Genomic DNA, 15,775 nt, shown 5'->3' on the forward strand with positions numbered 1-15,775 from the left:
TCAGTGATGAGTTGCTGGGCAGACAATAGTAGTGAGCAAGTCTACAGGCAAAGCTATAGCTCATGTAACACCAGTTATGGGCCCCTCCACACTCTTGTTAATGATTTATACAGTCTCAGAGCTTGGTAGTCCCAGTGGGGTTTGTACCCTGAAATTTCAATGTCTGCATAGAGAATGGAACAGTCAGATAAGCACCATGAAGGGGAACTTTTTCATACAGGCACTTCCAGAGCAGATCTAAGGTCAAGGAATTAAAAGTTGAGCTACAGCACAGAGGTGACTTTGTCATGCACTTTCTCCCAGCAACAGCCACTTCTGGAGATTCGAAGGCGCTTAGCAAGAGCCGTAAAGAGTTTGAGTGTTTACTGGCAACTGCTTCCGCATGCTATGTTGATGTTCTCTTGGCACAACATTAGTTGGTGTCCAAGGTGAAAGCTATTTACTTCTTTCTTCCATGCGATAATGTCTGTGATTTAAATATAGCAAGTGAATTTTATTTCATCTTGCAAAAGCATTAGCTTCAGTTTTTGCCCCTCATGCCATTGTCAAAGTCTGCTGTTTATTTCTATTTAAAGGCCCATGTCCAAAGTATGGTCTGGGCCGGGAATTTAGCTCAGTGGTTCCAGCCACTGCTTCACAAGTGCAAGGATGAGTTCAATCGCCAGTATTTAAAAAGAAAAAAAAATATATATGGTCTGTTTTCCGACCTACTTTCTACTAAGAGATGATTATTAATTAATAAACCTACCTCAGTGTGGTGGTGGATGCCTGTAATTCCAAGAGTCTGGCAGGCTGAGGCAGGAGGATTGCAAGTTCAAGTCCATCATGGGCAGCAGAAACTTAGGAAGACCCTGTCTTAAACAAAAACCAACAACCCCCTCCCCCTTAAAAAAAAAAAACTAGAAGGGGCTGGGATAAAACTCAGTGTGAAGACCCTGGGTTCAATCTCCAGCAATACTCACGTGCGCATTTTCCCTCAAGACTTCATAGAATTAAAAGGATTTGGGCTCAATAGTACTTAGAATTGCTGTTGTAGAAATTACTCTTTCTTGGACTCACTAGCACTAACTGCAGAAACCCTGCCCCCAGGAACAAAAGAAAAAAAGCAAAAGAAGAGGGAGGAGAAAGAAGAGGAGGAAGAGGAGGAGGAGGAGGAGGAGGAAGAGGAGGAGAAAAAGAAGTGGGTAGGAGCAGTTATTCTCCAAGATGTGCGACTGACGCCGTGGCAGATGGGTCAAGAACTGCTCTGTGATTCTGGCCACGATGAAAACCAGAAGTGTACTTACATGGACTCCCTTACCACACTCCAAGGGAGTCCTTGGATGATACCCAGTTAAGTCCACCAACAGGCATTAGTTGTTGGTGCGATTTCTTTTTTTTTTTTTAACTACATCAATGTATTTATTTTTATTTTTAAAATTAATTTTATTGGTACATTTAATGTATACAATATAATGACATCTATTGTTGGAAATTTGTACCTGTACATGATCAGTCGTGGTTCTTACTTTTCCGCATTCCCCTGCCCTCCCTCCAACCCCCCCCTCTAGCTACACACTGTTTCCATTATTTTTCATTTTGTCATGTTAATTTCATCCCTTCTTTCCTTTCTCCTACTCCTCCCATTTCCCCTTCCTCTTTGTCCCTTTTCTTCTTATTTCACATTATCTATTATACCTTTTAGTCCTTATTTACACTTTCAGTTTCTCACTCTATCGAAACAATTTGGTATTTACACGTGTGTGTCCTGTTTATATCACTTAACAGTATGGCCTCAATGTGCATCCATTAAGCTATAAATGACTAATTACTCATTGTTATTCCTGAGTAGTACTCCATTTTATATTAAAAAAAACAAAAACAAAAAAACGCCTTTTCTTTATCCAGTCTCCCATTGATGAGCATTTGGGCTGCTTCCAAGTTTTAGCTATTACAAATTGTGCTGTTATGAACATGGGTGCACATAGATCACTATGGTATGTTTTAATTCTTTTGGGAAGATACCCAGCAGGGGAATAGCTGGGACTTCCAATTCTAGTTCTTTGAGGTGTCTCCATACTGATTTCTTTTTTGTTTTGTTTTTTTTTTATACTCGGGTACTTGTGCTTGAGAGGTAGGCAGCAGAACCACTGAGCTAAATCTCCGGCCCTCTCCACAGTGATTTCCACAGTGGTTGCACCACTCTGCACTCCCAGCAGCGGTGGAGCAGGGTTCTTCTTTCCCCACAGCCCCTACGAATAACAAATGCTGGTGTGATTCCAATGCCAGTCTTCAGGGAAGGCCACTCCTGGAGGTGAAAGAACACAGCAATACACAGGGCTGCTCTGTGCTCCAATTAGGGCTTCTACACCCGGGCCTCTGAACGCTCCCTGAAGGAGCCCAAGGTAGACCTCAAGGGATCTGAGGTTGTAAATGGGAAGAAAATGTATCTTTATTGTCACAAACAAACTAAAATTTAAAATTTCCTTCCACCGCAACAAATCCTGACAGAATTAGCACTGGCTTTGATGAAAGGAATCACAGAAATATTCCTATCACATTCAGCTATTGTAGATTTCTCAAAATATCATTTACGCTCATGGTTACTCCAGAATTCATTCAACACCACTGTATCTTGTTGATAAATGCATGAATAGAGATATGCGTGCATTACTGAATCTTAAATTTTTATTTTTATAATTTGACATCATTTTTTCCTTTTGGTTTTTACGTTTTATTCTTTCTTTTTTGTAGGTTTGAAGATCAAGCCTAATGCCTTAGGTGGGCTCTGAAAGTGCTCTACTACTTAATCACACCTCCAGCCCCTCCTTTGCATTTAACTTCATTGTATTTATCTTTCTTTTATTAAAAATAAACAAGTTTTCATAACCAAATAATAAGAGAATAATAATAGTTATTACACTGTGTATCATTATCTTCAAATAGTTACTCAGTATAAGACACAAATCAAAAGATTCTTACATAAAAGAAACAGATAGCACAAACTTTCTTTTCAATGAACTGAGACAAACTATTAGTATAAATGAAACAAATTAGCATATATTGAAATATTTCTAAACAATGGAATATGTAAATTGGGGAAGAATTTAAACTTCCCCTATTTCCTATTAATAGTGTTTTTTCATATAAGAAACCATGGAATATTCGAGTTTGTGTGTCTGACTTGTTTCACTTTACATTTTATTCTCAATTTGCATCCATTTACCTATGAATGCCTTGGGTTTATCTTTAGGGAAGCATGCTACTCTGCTGTATATAAAGACCACATTTTCCTTATCTAGTCATCTGCTAATGGGCAAATATGCTGTTTCTAAGATCAAGCTGTTATAAATTGTGCTGCTATAAACACGAGTGCACATGTATCCCTGCAATACACTGATTTTAATTCTTTGGGGAAGATACTCTTCTTGGGAAGAGAGAGCTAACCAGTCAAATGGAATTTCTACTTGTAGTTTTGGGGACTCTCCACACTGATTTCCATAGAGGCTGTACTGGTTCACATTCCCACCAGTGATGTTGCAGGGCTCCTTGTTCCCCGCATCCTCACCAGCACTTGTTATTATTAGATTCTTTATGATAGCCGTTCTCTGTAGGGTAGGATGGTGTCTCAGGGTCATTTCAATTGGTATTCCAGAACCATGAGTGCAGACAAACCTCTCTCCTTCATAAGTGGCCTGTGTCAAGTACTTCATTATACTGCAGACATATGAAACTGACTGATAATGAGGCAGAGATCAGAGTGATATGACCACAAACCAAGGAACAGGCACAGCCAGGAGCCAGAAGAGGCAAGGAGCAGGCTCCAGAGTCCCCGGAGAGCTGGTGGCCCTGCGACAGCTCGATTCTAGAACTCTGGCAGCTGGCGCTGGGAGAGAATACATTTCCATTGTTTGAAATCACCAAGTGTGTGGCAATGTGTTCCAACAGCCACAGAACATTAATATATTATTAAACTTGCAAGGAGAAATGCAAATCAGCTGCAAACAGACATGAAATGACAAGTATTAATGCTGGGGACACTGCCGTGCTTCCTGCTGCTCAGAGGCAGTTGGAAGGGGGACAGAGGATAGGACTGAGCTCCGTGACAGGGCTGGCTGGGCTGTGTGGGTGCTGCAGCCTCAGTGAGCAGAGAAACACGGCCCCCTCCGAGTGTGGCAGCCGCGCTTCTTGTTTTCCCGCACAGTCCCTTGCACAGCAACAAAATGATGAACCTAGAAGTACGTTCAATTCAGTGTTGTCTCTGAGACTAACAGATTGGAAATAATCCAAACGCTCTTCCCAACATGGGACTAGTTAAATAAGAATTTGTAGTACATCCGCAAATTGGAATGCTATGTAGCCATTAAAAAGGCTTCATGAGGGCCGGAGATTTAGCTCAGTGGTTCCACTGCCTGCCTTGCAAACGCAAGGTCCTGAGTAGAACCCCGGTACCAAAAAAATAAATAAAAAGATTTCACAAATTAATGTGAAAATATTGCGAACCTGCCATACCACACATTCACTCAGAAGTCTCTGTGTCTAAATATGTATAAGTATCTTTCCATGTAGATGTGTAGTGTCATATATATATATTTATGTATATGATTTAATAAATGCAATTATCTAGGGCAGGCATAGTGACCCATGCCTGTAATCCCAAGGCTCTGGGAGGCTAAGACAGAAGAAATGCAATTTTAAACCCAGCCTCAGTCATTCAGTGACTTAGCAAGAGTCCTTGTCAACATAATGAAATAAAAACAAAAAGGACTGAGAGGGTAGCTCAGTGTGAAGGCCCTGGGTTCGATCCCCAGCACCACTAAGCAAACAGCTGTATGTGATTATCTGGGAAGTGTTTTGCAGCAAAGGATGAAAATGCAATTAGACAGAGTTAGTGTAGCAATTAGGGTTTTCACTGTTGACTTTTTATGTGTACTTTTAAAATTTTGGTGAATGTGGTACCAAGAAAAACCCTAAAGCACCTAGGTAGATTTTCCTCCCATGCAGTGGAGCCAGGGGCCAGAAACACACAAAGCACAAAAGGAGAGAAACATTCTGTAAATTTAAACATTTAAAAACTAATCTGGGGCTGGCATGGTAGCGCATGCCTGTAATCCCAGCACTCTGGAGGCTGAGGCAGGAGGATCGCTGTGAGTTCAAGACCAACCTGCTCTACACAGTGAGTTCCAGGGCAGTTTGAACTACATAGTGAGACTTTGTCTCAAAAACAAACAAACAAACAAAACTAATCTGTTCCACTGATCCTCAGGTCTGTTTCTTTGCCAGTACCATGCTGTTTTTATCACAGTGGCTTTGTAGTATAGTTTCAAATTGGGAATTGTTATACCCACTGCCATGTCGCTGTTGCCTAGGATGGCTTTTGCTATTCAAGGTCTCTTCTGGTTAGTTTCCAGATGTACTCAGCTATGTCACCTTTGACAAAGGAGTTGACCATCCCCACTGGAAGAAAGATAGCCTCTTTAATAAATGCTGTTGGAAAAACTGGATCTCAATCTGCCAAAGATTAAAACTAGACCCTTATCTCTCACCATGCACTAAATTAAAATCCAAGTGGATTAAAGATCTAAATATTAAAACAGAAACACTAAACTTGCTGGAAGATAAATTAGGCAGAACTCTTGAAGACATTGGCATAGGAAAAGACTTTATGAATAAAAAACATAGTAGCACAGGAACTAGCAGAAAGAACAACTGGGATCTCATCTTATTAAAAAGCTTCTGCACTGCAAAAGAAGCCATCAACAGAACTAAGAGACAACCTACAATGTGGGAAAAACTTTTTACCAGCTGCTCCTGAGACAAAGGACTATTATCTAGAATATATAAAGAACTCAAAACTATCAGCCCCCCAAAATATAAGGACCCAATTCAAAAATTGGCATCTGAAATGAACAGACATTTCTCAGACAAAGAAGTAAAAGCAGCAAGTAAATATATAAAAAAATGTTCCACATCACTGGTCATTCGAGAGATGCAGATGAAAACAACACTGAGATTCCACCTCACCCCACAAAGAATGGCTGCTATGAAGAAATCATTCAATAACAAATGTTGGCGGGATTGTGGGGAGAAAGGAACCCTTCTCCATTGTTGGTGGGAGTGCAGACTGATGCAACCACTACGGAAATCAATATGGAGATACCTGAAAGAGCAGGGACTAGAGGCTCCATTTGACCCAGCCATACCTCTTCTGGGTATCTTTCCAAAAGAATTAAAAGAATCATGCCAGAGTGATATATGCACACCCATGTTTATAGTGGCACAGTTTGTAATAGCTAAAACATGGAAACAGCCCATTTGCCCATCAGTTGGAGATTGGATAAAGATGTGATTTTTCTATAAAATAGAATATTACTCAGCCATAAAGAAAGAGAAATTAGATTCATTCATAGGGAAATGGATACATATTGAGGATATACTCCTAAGTGAAATAAATAAGTCACACATGTGTAAATACTGAATAGTTTCTCTGGTGTGAATAAACTATAATAGTACATAAGATCCTAATGAGATAACTAACATTGTGAAATGGGAAGAAAAGGGCTAAAGGTGTAGGGAAAGTAAAATATGAGAAAATGTAAAAATGGAAATAAAGTGTTTATAAATGGAGAGGAGAGGAGGGGGTGGAGGGAGGGCAGGGACAAGGGGAAAAAATGAGATCCAAGACCTGTCATATAAAGGTACAAGATCCCAGTAATGAATGTAACTGTACTGTATACCTAAAATGTACCAATAAACTCAATGAAGAAAAAAAACACCAAAAAACATTTAAAAACTATAAATGAAGCTAACAGACTTAAATAAGATGTGTTATCTTTTCTTCTGATAAAATTTCCTTAGGAAAAAAATAAGCAGAAGATTTGAAAGTTGGCAAAACATCAAATATTATAGAATTAAATTATTATTGTGCATGTTGGGTGGTCTGTTCATAGTCCACAGATGTCGAGAAGAGTAATAATAATTCATAATCTATTTCATACTTGTTCTACATATTCCTTTTTCTTGTCCTTATTGCAACAGAATCACTAATTATGTAGTTATAATCAAGGTTTTCACATAATTTGATCCTCTCAACAATAAAAGCAAATTAGACAGTATTTCTTGGGTAATTGAAGTTTCTGGGTTTTTCAAAACTAGCTTCAACTTGAGGAAACTGCTCTGCTGAGACAGAAGCTACTGGAATTGTCAATAACTTTTCAAAGCAATATTGAGATTGGAAACAAACCATAAAATTTACATACCATATTCAAACATTATAATGGCATCATTATTGTAGAAATTATAAAGTATTTTAATTTCATCCAATGAATCACTAGCATTCGCCCGTCCCTTTATGCCCCAAGGCAATATTTTGATCTACACAATTTTTGTTAAATTTTTCTCATTTCAAAAGCATCAGTGCTGAGATATTATGAAGAAAACTAGGACAAGCATCCTTCCTTTAGTTCTGTGTCAAAGGACTCAAAACTCTTAGAAATTGCTGAGGTCTTCCTGAAGTATGAATGCCATTTTTAAATTGAAAAATGAAAGCTGGGTATGGTGGCACACGCCTGTAATCCCAGCACTCGGGAGGCTGAGGCAGGAGGATCACTGCGAGTTCGAGACCAGCCTGGGCTACATAGTTAGTTCCAGGTCAGTCTCAACTACATAGTGAGACCCTGTCTCAAAAACACAAAACTAAACTAAATTATATGCGTCAAAATACAATAAATTATGCAGAAGCTTGTGTAACACTTAAAGAATCAATCATTATTATAGAGATTGATACCGTGAAAAATAGTAATGAGAAGTAAACTGACATAGATGACGGTGTGGGCAACATAATGCCATCAAGTAACAAACCCTCCTCCTTTCAAAATATCTCAGACTGCAACACAACTGAAGAAGCAAAAAACAACTTCACAGGACTTCTCAGAGCTCACAAAAAAACTGAATCCGCCATCTAAATCAGACACACAATGGTATGCAACAAAATGCTCTCTAACACGAATTGCTGGGGGAGAGAAATCCCAAGTCCACCAAGAGAATGTAATTGATGCAATTATTTCAGTGAACTTGAGTTTCTCCTCTCCACAGTGTTTCCGGATCCCTCATGCAGCTTTGACAGTGCGGTTGGTCATCTATTTACAGCACAGGGCCAGGGATGTAGCTCAGTGGCACTGCAGCTGCCTCTCAAGCACAAGGTCCTGAGCTCAACCCCAGTACCAAAAAATAAATAAATAAATAAATAAATATTTATAATACAGCGGCAAGGGTCTGATGCAAAATTATAATGTCCCAGAGGACTTATTAGAGTACTGTACATAGACTAAGAATTTAATATTCTGATTATTCCCTAAAGGGTTACATATTAAAGTTAACTGAGTAAGAGAAAATTACTACTAGGGAGCAAGAGAAAGAAAAATGAAGGAGGTCAATTATGCAGAAAGAGGACTGGCTGAGGAGAGCACTGAGTGGACTATCAAAGTAGATTCTTTTTTTTTTTTTTTTTGAGACAGGGTCTCACTGTATAGTTGAGACTGACCTGGAACTCACTATGTAACCCAGGCTGGCCTCAAACTCACAGCGATCTCCTGACTCAGCCTCCCAAGTGCTGGGATTATAGGCGTGCGCCACCACACCCGGCTTCAAAGTAGATTCTTATATTCATGCTTAACATGAAAGTCACATTGTCATACAGTGGCTTTTTTGCGGGGAGCATACTAGGGATCGAACTCAAGATCTTGTACTTGTGAGGCAGGTGGCGGAACCCCTGAACTAAATCCCTGGCTTACTTTTTCATTTTGACTGCCCCACTGCTACAATACACGCTTAAGGGTAATAATGGGCATTCTCAGGTCCTCTGTTGTATCTGTTGGGTCTCCATTTTGTCTTCAGCATCTAACACAGTAACAAGAGGTCAACTGGATGGATGGATGGATGGATGGAGAGATGGATGATTGGGTGGGCTGGTAAGTGAGTGAAAGGAAGGAAGGAAGGAAGGATGGATGGATGGATGGATGGATGGATGCACCTGTGGTGTCAGGAGCTTTTCTTTATAGTATGTAAGTAGGGAAGTTTCCTGACATCTTGGGAGCTTGACTGCCAATGCCACAGACATCTGTCGGACACCACTAACCTCTGTGCAATATCTTTCTTATTTTCCTGGTATTCATCTAAAACAATTTTCCAAAAACTGGAAGAGAAATCTTAGAAGGCCAACTCTAAAAAATGGAGAAACCACCACATTCTCATAGCTGACAACACCTTTCACAGATAATCTTGCTTGAGGTCTATGCAAAGCAATCTTTTTTTTTGTTTTGTTTTTGGTTGAGATATTTGTTATTTTAATTATGTTATTGAGAAATCATTTATATATCGAATGAGTTACCCATTAAAGTATACAATTCAGTGGTGTATCCACAGAGTGGTGCAACTATCATGTCAGTGGGTTTTAGAACATTTTTATCACCCAAAAAAAGGAACCCAATACCCACTAGAATTTACTTCCTGTTTCTCCTTTCCCAAGATCATGGAAACGCTTATTCTGTTTTTTTTCCCCATAGATTCTCTATGCTGGACGTTCCATAGAAATGAAATCATATATACTCTTTTGTGACTGGCTTCTTTCAATTATCATTGTATTTTCAAATGCAGTATATACCAGTATTTTATTTTTGTACTGATAAACAATATTTCATTGTATGAATCTATTACATTTTACTTATCCTTTCATAAATGTAAAGACATTTGAATTGTTTCTGTTGGGAGCAATTCTGCATAATTTTGGGGAAAAATCATTTCACAAATAAATTATGATTAGGCCTAGTTCTCCTGCCTACAGGCCGGCTATGGCATGCTGAGCCATAACTCCGTTTTTGTCCCTGGTCACAGCTAAAACCTCACTGGTCTAGGGATATTGTGATGCTCCAGGGTAAGATTACACTAGCTGAAGACATCCTGGGGAGGAACAAAATCATCATCTGTGTAAGTTCCTTGTTGTTCTAGTATTTTTGCAGCCACTACCTTCCAAGTCACCTATTAACATCTGTTACTCCCGATGTACCAAATAAAGGCGTGGCAAGCTCGAGGTCTTTCATCCTCGCTGCCCAGAGCAGCACTGATCAGGCCCAAAGCACAGCTTCTTCTCTAAATCTCATTTTTCCATCTTTTCTTTCTAATTAATTAATTGCGTTGTGTTGACGTGGCTCACAGGAGACTACTGCAGAGGTTCTCGTAACGTCCCCTTTCCCCGTTCCCTACGGTTTCCACTTTTTAGCCCTTATGCATGATGTCACTATACACACGCATATACATATTTTTGTATGGAAAGATGTCTTCATTTCTTTTAGGTGTGTATGTCACAGTGGAATTGCAAGGTCGTGTGGTAAATCCATATTTAACCTTTTGAAGAGCTGCCAGGGGCTGGGGATTTAGCTCAGCGGTTTGGTGGCCTGCCTTGCAAGTGCAAAGACCCGAGTTCAATCCCTGGTACCAAAAAAAAAAAGAACTGCCAGATTGTTTTCCTAAGTGACTTAGCCATTTTACATTCCTTTCAGAAATACATGACATTCCCATCAGCAACGTGTGTGACTTCCAGTACGTCTGTATTCTCATATTTCTCTTCATTCACTGTTTTTATCTGCTTGCTTGTTATAAACACAAGGCAAGTGGGCTACCATAGGCTGCCTATTTTTGGGTTTTTTTGGTACCAGGGATCGAACTCGGGACCTTGCGCTTGCAAGGCAGGTGGCTGAACCACTAAACTAAATCCCTGGCCCACCAGAGGCTGTCTGAATCCTGAGCCCTTCTACTTCCCTTAGTTTTCCTCCTTCCCAGTGAGATCTTCCTCCAAGAATACAGTGCCCTTTCCAAGCAATGTCTGTCCCCACTCCAATGTGCCTCTGTGACCCAAGCTCTGGAGCACCGGTCCCTACTTAATTCTTCAGCCACTAGGCATTTTTTGGATGGTGGTGTTGGTCCCTGAACCCAGGGACACACACATATTAAGTAAGCACAGAGTTCCGCTCCTATCTAAGGCTCCAAGGGAGCACAAGTTAACACCCAAATAATTTCAGAACAACCCAAATGCTTTCCTTGATTTCTAAATACTGAAAAAAGGGTTGTGGTAAGTACAAGATCCATTTCCTAAACCCTCTCAAGGAAGGTCTTGCTACCTTGGTCGTGGGTGTAAGGGAGGCCTTCAGAAAAGCTGCTTTGGAGGACTCTTTCCTTCCAGAACAGCCTGCACTCTGCACCTGAGCAAAGTGGACGCATTCCTTCTGGCTTGGCACCAAGCACTCGCCCTGGAGCTCCCTGCCAAACTGGCTACACCAAAGTGGAGCCTGGTAGCAGTTCAACTTCTCTTCCTCTGCCCCTCCTTTGTCCTTCCTCTTACCTTCACAGGCATCTATTCTTAGTAAATACCTTGCCCTCCAGGCATCGTCTCAGCGTGTGTTTCTGGAGAACTCCAGCTATGAGCACTGGGGCCAGGAGTGATCCAAGAAAGCAGGCAGTAAGGTGGGTTGTGGAGCAGTTATCAGCCCCCTCTGGCTGGCAATGAGGATAAGAACCCCGTCACCATCACCGGTAGGAGGAGGAACAAGAGGCAACGTGGGAGCCTAAACTGCAGCCGAGCGGCACCAGTTGTTAACGCCATCACTGTGCTGAGTTAGGAGGGCATCAGGGTGGCAAAGAAGAAGCAAACCAGAATGACGTCAGGCGTTTGCAGTGCATGGAGAAAAGCACAGCTGTAAGAACTGGATGATGCCTCTTAGGAGAGACCTTTGTAAGCTCTGCCTCCCAGGATAAAAAAACAAAACAACAAAAAAAACCAGAAACAGAAACAAAAACAAACATGTACGACTGGGAGACGATGACTGAAGTGGAGCAGAGCCACTCAGCAGCCCGGATACTGAGATACTGAGTCGTTGTGTTTGTTCAGTTCTGGGCTCTGCAGGGTCAGAAGACATAGCAAGAGTCCCTCGAATTATAAGCCGTGCTTCTAATGGGGCGAGGATGGATTCTTTGTGTCCAGGAACCAGCAGGAAGAAGAGATCTGATGTCTTAGCAGGAGCAATGGCTTGTGATCATCAGGAAGAGGCAGGCCGGTTGCTACAACAGGAACAGGGAGAATCGGGGCGCAGCACAGGTGCTAGTTCAACGGTGGCTACTAACAGGAAGGTAGAGAAGCCCAAGAAGGGTGTGGAGGAAAGAGCCGGAGCGCTTTGGGGGCTCCAGGTTGGCTGCGGAGGCCAGCAGAGGACGAAGGGAATTTAGAAAGGCCAGTGAGAGAGGTAGACAATGGCTATGACCTGCAGCCATGCACAGCAGATGCGGGTGCAGTTTGCTCACAGACAAAGATTCCCTTAAGAAGTGAAGCCCTCCCGGGCGTCATGGGGCACACCTGTAATCCCAGCACTCGGGAAGCTGAGGCAGGAGGAACGCCGTGAGTTCGAGGCCAGCCTGGGCTACATAGTGAGTTCCAGGGACCCTGTCTCCAAAAACCAAAAAAAAAAAAAAGAAGCCCGGGGAGTAATGAATGGCATTGCGACTGGGGTCGGGAATGTGGGTGCCACTCCAGCCCCCTCACGGCCCCTCTCAGGGTGCACGGTCAGCAGCCGATCCCAGCAGTTGGCTGCTCAGCATCTGCTCTGCCGAGGCTGCCCCACCAGGGTGCCTGCCCCCCACCTCCTGCCGCCCTGGAGAGGTAGATATTGCACCAGAACACGCCGCATGCGGCCTTCTCAGCCCCGTGAGGCTCTGCCTTCTGCTCCGCCCACTTCTGGTCCCAGGTGTAGCTCACTAACCCGCCTCTTGCCACCCAAGCTCTGTTTCAGCATTTGCTACCGAAGAATCTCACCTAAAAACGGAGTATGCGGGCCACAGCGCAACTCTCCAGGGTCTCCCCCGCCCCTTTCTCTTCCAGCTTTTCCTAAATAACTGCTCCAGGCTGTCAGCGCTGTTCTGAAGTGCTCACTTCCCTCCCACAGCCACACTGTGCAACGTGAACCCTCAGACGCGACACGCACCTGGCTAAGAACCACCATGGCATCTCCAGTCTGTTCTTGCCGGTCTGTCTGTCTGTCTGACCATTTCTTCCTTTCTCACTCTGCTTTCATTGCCAATCCCAGGAGGAGGGGAAGTTTAAACATTCATGGCTACATCTTAGTCCCAATCACACATATCCTATCAGCGGAAATTACTGCTAATGGTTTAATGAAGTACACCCCAGAGCCATTTGCATTTTGAAAAAAGTTGTTAAAGAAGGCCTCTCTAACTGAATTTCATGCACAATTCCATAATAAAAAGGCTGAGCCTTCACTTTACCATTCCAAGGACACTCCCAGACCCCCATCACTTTGCTTTGCTACAGGCACTCACCCGACTCAAATGCCGAAGAGCATTAAAACACACACACACACACACACACACACACACACACACACACACGCACGCGCACGCGCGCACATAAAAAAATAACAAAGGCTTGGGTCCTTGTTAAATGTTAGTCAGGGGCCTGAGCCTCTTACATTCCTGTAAGGCTCCCACCAACTTCGTCTCAGATAAATAGCTGAGGATTGGAGGTCCCAAGTGGTTCCTGGGGCGCACAGCTTGGAAGTGGTACGGTGACAAAATCCACTGAGCTATTTTCATGCCAAGGGCCCAGCTGACTGGAAGAGGAGGAAAGCCCCACCAGCTGGCTGTCCGACCAGACTGCCATCAGCAACAGCCCAGCAGCCACCGCAGAAACCGTCATACCTTTCATCGCTGAGTGACGTTCAAAGGTACTGTCTACCATGCAGGGTCAGAAGTAACATGCCCACCTGTGAATATGCCAGAAAATGTTTGGATAAGACTTCTTGTATTAATGGGGAAATTTCCAAACTTTTACCTGATTTTTTCAAGAGGCTGTCGACCTGTGTCAGTGCTCTGAACCTGAAACAAGGCACCCCACTTGGGGACAGGACACCGTATGTGATGTTTACCAGATCTCAGTGAATGCCAGTTGTTTTAGATGTTCACTCGGAGGGAATGAATAAGGATGCCACGGCCTCGGCCTTTCAGGACCATGATGCGTCAGCCCCTGCAGTAATTTGGTCTGGGAGGCAAAGCAGCTAGGAGCTGCCTCTCCTGTAATGCACTGTCAGCTACCCTTGTGGATTCCAGTTCGTCTGGTGGTAACATTTCTGGGAAAACATGGAGAAGTGTTATTATTACTGATTGTGGACTCCAATTCCACCTTTTTTCCAGTCTCAGAATCGTGGATCCAGTAAGACTGAGTCCTAAAAATATTACTCTTGACCAAGAATAGAAGACCGGGTTAAACTTACAAATGAACTTGAACTATTCCCAGTCTGGAGGTGATAGATATAGGATAAAAGAAATGAGAGGTAGGCTAATCAAGAGGAGGAGTATTTGTGTCTTTTCTGGGAACAGGTGAAGATTTTCCAGGAATGTGGTGCCACTTCTTTTTGCTGGTTTTGTTCTAGTTCTGCATGGCAATTGTCAATACTCATGGCATCCCAGCTGTGTTTAGCTTGCTGATGGGATGTTAATGAAGTTAGTGGATGTTTGTGCTCACCGGCAACCATCTTAGATCCAACCAGTTTTGGCCAGCCCACATGAAGAGGAGACTCTGACCTACAGGCTTCCTGTCTTTAAAGATAAGTAAGACTCTAGTGGGTTGGAAACTCAGCTACGTCAAACAGACAGTACAAGATTGGGGTAGGGTAACAATATCGTGGTCCCTCACAGGAACATCTCAGCAAGTACAAACTCTGATATCTCTGCTATGAAAATGGCAGAGATTTAAGGGCAGGGTAAGATAGTTGTGACCTTGGAGACATTAAAAATATTGCAACTAAATGGTCCACTGTGGATTCCACAGTTCTCCAAAGGAATAGGCAGCAGGGTGCTGCAGCATGGGGTAGCCAGGTGGGTACTGGGCATGTTTTCCTACAGGATGGTAATCCCAGGAATCCTGGTGTCTGAAATTGCTCTAGAAGCAGTGAGGGTAGGAGGTGGAGGGAGGAGGGATCACAGAAGAACAGAGATGTGCAGAAGGCTTGGCCATTTCCAAGGCTATTCCACTTTGTCTACTGGGGCTCCCTGGGGCAAGGGTATAGGGACATAGGGTGGGTATTCATCTACCAATCCTTTCCTGCAGGAACCAGGCTTCTTCCAGAGCTTCCTGGATTTGCAGCACTTGCTGCAACTGGCAAAATTTCAGAAGTTTTTCCCCATGAGCAAAAGCATCCCAGGCCAGATATAATCCAGGGTTGTCTTAACCTCCAAGGGAACCTAAACCGTGTGGGCATAGGAGGATGTCCTGCATTATGTCACTCCTTTTGAGTTGGCCAGAGATGCTACGTAGGTGTCATTCTGGAGGCCACCTCCAGCTGGTGGCTTCCTAATGCACTGGGTTGAGTAAGAGTCTGCAGGTGTATCCAGCAGGAGAGAAGGAGTCCCAGGAATAGAGCAATTTTGGAAGCTTCCTTTTAGTCCAGGGTTCTGTTACTTTTTCTTAGGCTATTTTATGTGTCATAGGCCTCTTTACCATTGGATGTAGATTGTGGACACACGTGTAAGTCAAATTTTTCTTGCTGGGGCAAAATGTCTGAGATAAATCAACTGAAAAGGAGGAAAGGCTTATTTTAGGGGTGGTACCAGGGATTGAATTCAGGACCTCCCGCTTGCCAGGCAGGTGGCAGGGAAAGGCTTATTTTGATTCATTCATATATTGATATATTCATTCCATCTGATTTTTTGGCTTCATTGTCTCTGTCTAGAATACTGT

This window comes from Fukomys damarensis, unplaced genomic scaffold (assembly GCF_012274545.1).
Source record: "Fukomys damarensis isolate Sample0158 unplaced genomic scaffold, DMR_v1.0_HiC HiC_scaffold_4, whole genome shotgun sequence".
Taxonomy (NCBI): domain Eukaryota; kingdom Metazoa; phylum Chordata; class Mammalia; order Rodentia; family Bathyergidae; genus Fukomys; species Fukomys damarensis.